The sequence below is a fragment of the Ctenopharyngodon idella genome, chromosome 24, assembly GCF_019924925.1.
Source record: "Ctenopharyngodon idella isolate HZGC_01 chromosome 24, HZGC01, whole genome shotgun sequence".
NCBI lineage: Eukaryota > Metazoa > Chordata > Actinopteri > Cypriniformes > Xenocyprididae > Ctenopharyngodon > Ctenopharyngodon idella.
Window position 1 is genome coordinate 15,644,171 of NC_067243.1, and position 7,208 is coordinate 15,651,378.

The 7,208-nt window shown below is 36.5% G+C and overlaps 1 protein-coding gene across 1 annotated transcript in view; it reads right to left on the bottom strand.

Moving 5' to 3' along the window:
- The window catches only part of LOC127506664 (interferon-induced GTP-binding protein Mx3-like), a 41,002-nt gene extending 39,671 nt beyond the window's left edge, over positions 1-1,331 (bottom strand). Inside the window, exon 1 of the mRNA XM_051883346.1 lies at positions 1,307-1,331. The gene's annotated coding sequence lies outside the window, so the exon portion shown is untranslated. The remainder of the gene's footprint in view (positions 1-1,306) is intronic.
- Positions 1,332-7,208: the final 5,877 nt, after the last annotated feature.

Sequence of the window (7,208 nt, forward strand, 5' to 3'; positions counted from 1 at the left end):
CATTACTGCAGCAAGCTTAGAATAAATGAAACAATATCATTCGCTGGTGTGGACGCTAACATAATTATTATTTTAGTTATCTTTGTAGTTACGGTTCATGGTGTGAACGGGCCTTTATAATTCAATTTGAACATACACTCTGTAGCCACTTTACCTCTACACCTGCCTGTTGATGCAAAAATCTGATTAGCCAATCTGATTTAAATCTGATGAAATGTTGATTTAAGTGGTTTGTTGCTGCCAGACCAACTTTCTGCTGTGAATTTAAGGATCCATCCTACCTTGTGTCAACATTTCAGGTTGGAAGTACAATAGAGCAATACTGAAGGGTGTGGGCTACCTACAAATGGTCATTGAGTGTATATGAATATCCAATCGCAAAGTAGAATAAAACCAGTCCTCACCGCTTCCTCTTGGTAATGCAACACCAGACAGCGCTTCCAACACAGAGCTTTTTCCAGAACTCTGGTCTCCGATCACTGCAATAGTCGGTAATGCCAAGTCCTTGTGAACGCCAACTGACCGCAGAGTGTCGATCAGATCAATGTATGGACGAATCCTCTCCTCTAAATGACTGTAAACCTCTCCCTTCATTTCCTCACTGTAAAGATAAAAATATACATTTGTATATTAAAAAAATCCTAAAATATTATTTAGGTTTTGGGCATTAATTCAGCTTAATGCTACATGTTTTCTTCTTCAAAAATATTCAGAAATCACATACCGTAGGTAAGGTAACATTGTTATATTGGAAATAATCTAATCATTGTGGTCGTCTGAGGGCACTATGCCATTTGTAATATCTTATCTGAGTGCAAAATGCTGCTTGGACAAGAATTTCAATATTAAAAATAATAAATACATAAAATATTGTACACTTGTTTATTTTTGTTACAATACTACAATACTAATCATTTTAATTAATATTATATTTAAATGATTATGAACATAAGCATGAAAAAACAAATTAGAATTTATTGTCTTAATATACCATCAGTTAAGCCACAAAGCTGGCATGGACATATGTATAATTACAATATAAAGTTATCATAATTGTTATTATTATTAATAATATTTCTTCTAATTTAAAGTCAGTGTAAAATAAAAGTACATAAATGTACCTCTACTTCATTATAAACTTAAGTTATAACCCTACCCTTATAAACTTACCTTGCATTGTATATAAATGTACATCTAGATAACAAGACATTAGGCGTATAAAAGCCAATAAAATTATTTCTAAAAAACACAGTTTACTAAATAATTCAGTATTGGTTTAATAATAAGCAAAATAAAATATACTAACCTTTCATTTTGAGAACTGTCACTATCTTTATCATCATCAGCACTTCGATCTGGAGATGAGAATAAAGAAAATAAGCGTGCACTAGACATTTTCTGGATAAACAAGGAAAAAATTAAAAAGTCCTAAGAAAAGAAGATGCCTCTTATAAATTGTATAATTTAGGTTTCAACCAAATAGAGCGTTTGTGGTGATGCTGAGGAGAAATCAAAAAGAGTTCTGTATTTTCTGTATTTTAGACTGAATTTATAGTGAAACTGTAATGATCCTTGCCTGTGTCCCCTGTCTTCATTGTTGTGTTCACCTCTGTTTCCCTGCTGCCGTTCCCTTGTTTGTTACCACGGACACTTATTGGACCACAAGACTGGTGTCATGAGAAATCGAGTTCCCCCAAGGAATCGGGTCTCCTTTAGGACCCAGGCGGTAATGCTTGATCAAAAGTTGTTATCATAACCTATTTCACTATTGTATGAAGTTTATTACATTAAGTGCACAAACAACATGCTTGAAATATAAAATGAATGCCTGTATTGCATAATAAAACAAACTGGAAACATAACCATGACTAAAAATTTATTTTTTTTATAAGGATAAGGATTGTTACAACAAACTGTTCTGTAAAAGTAATTTAGTATTAATTTTACGCAATAATAGCAATGTGGTATAGTATATAATATTACTATTATAAATAAATGCAAAGTACACACAAACATAATTCATTTGAAACATGTAATTGGGAACTATATTGGAAGCAGTTAAATAAACCATGTAATTTAAAAGACATTAATGGTTATAATAACGCATTTTAAACAATATAAATCATAACAGAATTATAATCGGGCGCTAAAAATACTACCCATTTAAAGTCTGTTGAACCAATGGGATCGTAAAAATGTCGTAAAGGAGACCCGATTCCTGGGGGGACTCGATTTCTCACCACACCGGTGTTCTGAAATATTCGGTGTCTGAGATTTTCGGTGACACTGGGCGGAGCTTACATGAATATTCACGAGTTACCTGTTTTGTGTTAAAGTGCCACTGAAAATTTTAGTGCAAAAACTAGTATGGGCTACAACTGCTTTGATTTGATTTTCTTTTAGTTCGTTTGATAAGATAACTTGTATAAATGTATCTGTGGTGGCATAATAAAAGTTTCAGTTGTGATTATTTTGTCATTGCCTATTGCTTTCTCAGTTGATAGACTGCATAACTTTAACCAGATATTATTATTTTTAAAACATATTTATTGAGAGTTAGGTTTATGTTTATGTTTTTGACATGCATGAATTAATGCATGTAAACCTTCTTTATCTTTTTCTGCAAAACACACAATGCTCTATATGAATAGAAACATGATGAGACAGTGATATTAGCCTTCCCTGCAGCACTTTCACAAGGTTTTAGTTTAATTTTATAAGCTTTCCACAACAATTAAAATGTTGAAATTTAATTACAAATAATTAAATTGATCAGCTACAAAACTAAAAGTTACTAATACGGGTTTTATTTACAAATATTTATATGGAGAAGACATAATGGCAAAAGTATGAGAAATATTATTATGTGGATAATCAGACATACACACTGCTGTGATTGTTCTGTCATTTCTTAATTGCTTGCTCAGTTGGTAAATCATTTCATAGAGACTTATTAAATCCTAAAGTGAAGTGTTATTTTTTTTCATATTATTAGGAAACATTCTCAATCTTTTTTCCCACAAAATGATGCATTTCATTGACAAAACATTTTAATGTGGGAAAAAAACATGATGTACTCTGAATCAGGATTCAATTTAACACAGTGGTGATATGGAACTATATAGAACTAAGTTGTGAAATGAGCAAACCTGCAGTATATTCACAATGAAATGTTTTAGTTCTATTCTACAAGCTTTCCATAACAATTAAAATGTTTAAATTTTAGTTATGTTTATTTAGCGGTTAAAATACGTATTGTAGTATATTGATATCTGTAATATCAAAGATGAAAGTAAATAATGAGCAGTTTCATTTTGAATAAAAATGAGCAACTAATTATGTGTTGAAATTTTATTCACAAATGAGGAGAAGTCATGACATATATAACATATATAATTAGCAAAAACACTTGTGTTTAAACAAACATTAACACACTTCACACAGGGTCTTGGGATCCCAGACAAATGAAAGTTTGGTCTGCTCATGCGATCCCAGTGATACCAGCCTTTGTTACTGACACATTCAATCTAAAATATATAATAAAATGACATTACAGCAAACCTGTATTATTAAGATTTTTAATACACTGTCATGTTCAAAACAAAGTGAAAAAATAAAGTGCCTGCTTTGTGTGGTGTACAGGGATATTTATTGGCAAAAGTCATCTTCTTTTGGAACGAATCAAGGTTATATTAGCTATAGACATTATATTAGTTATCACACGCATAATTCATCATGGCCTATTTGGATAATCATTAAACTATATTTAAAGTACATTAACATGTTTTCATGCATGTGTGCAATTTTGGAAACATATAACAAATTCAAGTCTACCCAGATTAGAAGTGCTTCTGCAAACTAGGAAAGCTTACTGCTGCCTTCACCACAGGAGTTTACAATTAATATTATTATGCTTCCATACATTTCGGCAAACTTTTAAAACTATATGCTTTAAAGACTCAAGGTAAAAGAGAAACAACAAAAATAGGCTACTTAAAACGCTAATTGGCTCGTTTAGCGAATCCTAACACCTCTGGCGAATCATTGGCTGTGTTCATATCAAACATAGCTAACACATCACACGACATAACACAATATACTGTATAGTATATATAAAATATTGTGCATCAATAACAGTTAGAATATAAGCTTGACTAATAATAATTACCTTTAATTTAAGCCGAAGAGCGTGCACTAACATTTTCAGAATCGCTTTAACACAAAACAGGAAACTCGTGAATATTCATGTAAGTGTCGCCCAGTGATCTGCGTCATCTGAATCATTCTGTAATGAAGCTCAAATTCAAAATGTTAACCTTGAGACAAATCATGTCACAGATCAGGCCCGAGGACTGTTTCAGAGACTGTTGGGGTTGATGGCAGCAGCGTCCAACGTGATACCTTTTGGCCTGCCGTACATGAGACCCCTGCAGTGGTGGCTCAGGAACAGGGGGTTTTCTCTGAGGGGAAATCCTTTTCGCATGATCAAGGTCACGCGGCGATGCTTACGTGCCTTGGCTATGTGGAAGAAACCCTGGTTCCTATCCCAAGGGCCCATGCTGGGAGCTCCTTGTTCTCGCAAAATGCTAACAACGGATGCTTCCCTCACAGGTTGAAGGGGGGCGATCCTAGACGGTTGCTCATCTCAAGGTCTGTGGAGGGGACATATAAGGTGAATCTGGTGAATCTGTTTGCGTCTCGAGTCCACTGTCCACTCTGGTTCTCCCTCACGCATCCAGCTCCTCTCGGACTGGATGCTATGGTACAGATGTGGCTGAGGCTTCGTCTGTACGAATTTCCCCCGATCGCTCTGTTCCCGGGAGTTTTCGAGAGAGTTCGCCGGGACCAGGTCTGGCTCACCTTAATAACCCCGCGTTGGCCGGGCAGAGTGTGGTTTTCGGATCTAGTATCTCTCCTAGATGGCTCTCTTTTGGAGATTCCGATCAGGAGGGATCTCCTGTCCCTGTCGATATTTCGCCCCCGCCTAGAGTTATGGAACCTGTGGGCTTGGCCTCTGAGGGGGCCCAGCTCATAGACTCTGGTCTCTCAGCTGAGGTTGTGGGTACCATCCTTCACTCTAGAGCTCCCTCCACGAGAAAGTTATATGCCCTGAAGTGGAGAATGTTCACCTCATGGTGCAGTGGTCGTTAGTTAGACCCAGTCAATTGTCCTGTTGGTGCAGTACTGGAATTTCTGCAGGAACGATTCACTGCAGGGTTATCCCCATCTACCTTAAAGGTTTATGTGGCAGCCATAGCTGCTTACCACATACCTTTGGGTGGTATGTTTCTAGGGAGAAACCCTCTTATAACCCATTTCCTCCATGGCACCTTGAGGCTTAGGCCTGCAGTACGCACAAGGGTATGGGATTTGGCCGTGGTGCTCCAAGGCCTTTCCCTAGCTCCATTTGAGCCCATCAAGGAGGTTCCAGTCAAGTTTCTGACTTTGAAGACATTGTTCCTCCTGGCTATTACTTCTCTTAAAAAAATAGGAGATTTACGGTTGCCCCATCATGCTTGGAATTTGCGCCTGGTATGGTGAAAGCCTTTCTTCATCCCAGACCCGGTTACATTCCTAAGGTCCCCACGAATGTGGCTAGATCTATTGTGCTGCAAGCCTTCTGTCCTCCTCCCTTCGGGGATCCAGACCAGGAACGGAATAATCTGCTGTGCCCGGTTTGGGCGTTGGATGCTTACTTCCACAGAGCTGCCCTGTGGTGTAAGACGGAAAAGTTGTTAATTTGTTTTGGGTCTCCTAGAAAGGGGTCCCCAGCATCCAAGCAGAGGATAAGCAAGTGAATAGTTGAGGCTATATCGCTTGCTTATGAGTCGGCTGGACTACCAATGTCAGATTGTCAGATTTCACACGCGCTTCATGACGACATCACGCGGAGCGTTCCCACTGCGTCATTTCCCCTCTTCAGGGAACTAAGGTTACAGCCATAACCGAGACAATATGTCAGTACAAGTTGCTTTCAGTTTAAACTGAAACATGCTCAAACATGCATTTTAGTCTGGGACTAGCTTAAGCCTTGTCTGTGAAACTGGGGGAATGTGTCACAGTTGGTTGCAGCAAAGAAAGTGTGGCATGGTCTATATATACAGCAGTCACTTTTATTAACAATGAACCAAATCGAAAAACATGCAGGAGCACATGAGAATGTAAGGAGAAACAGCAAACCACCATAGAAATAATGAGAAAAGACCATGAAAAACAAACTGAGGACTATAAATACACAGGATAACTAATGAAAGAAAAAAGAAACAGGTGGGTCTAATCAATCAAACAATGAATCACTATGATAACAAAAGAAAAACGGGAACATATATGGAACAAAGGCACACAGAAAACAAGAAAATGCACACATAAAACTAACAATATGGACAGAATGATTTTAATTTTCAATAGATCACAAAGTAATGAGAAACTGCAACTTAAGCACTGATGCTTTTAGCATCTTTACTTAAGGAAACAAACTCTATTCAGCTTTAAACATAGAAGCTGGATACAAATTTCTGCCTTAGTGAGCAGCATGGAAACATTCAACATTTGTGTTCTACCAGAAGCAGCATGATGTAGGTTAATTAATTTAGTTTAGTTTATTTGTTAACAGGGGCAATGCACATTAATAAACAACTGTAAATGTGCCAGAATTAGCCCAAAAGGCTATTTTTCATCTGTAGACCCTTGACAGAATGTTAAAAAGTCACCTTAAAACAAAGACAGAGCATCATTACACATTTATTTAAAAAATAAAAAAAAAACACAAATGCACAGTAAAAAGTGCTACTAAAATACAAAATATAAGTAAATTATCTAGACAAAATAAAAATATAAGGTGATGGGATGGAGTTCCATTCCCTTGCAGCTTTGACTGAAAATACAGACTGACTAAATTTACATCTTTTGATAGGAATAATACAGTCCCCTCTTTCCCCACCCCTTGTAGATCGGTGAGCAGTTGTTCTAATATTCACAAACTGTTTTAGTGGTGAAGTCAGGCTGTGTATAGTCTTAAACAGTAGACAAATATGTACATATTTAATCAAGTTATCCCAGCTTAGCAAATTGTATTTTTTTAATATTGAACAATGATGAAACTGAACTGATTTCTGATCAAGAGTTTTTAGTGATTGTTTATACAAAGACTCCAGTGGTTTCAAAGTAGTTATACTAGCTTGCGACCAAGTAGTTAAACAGTAAGTGAT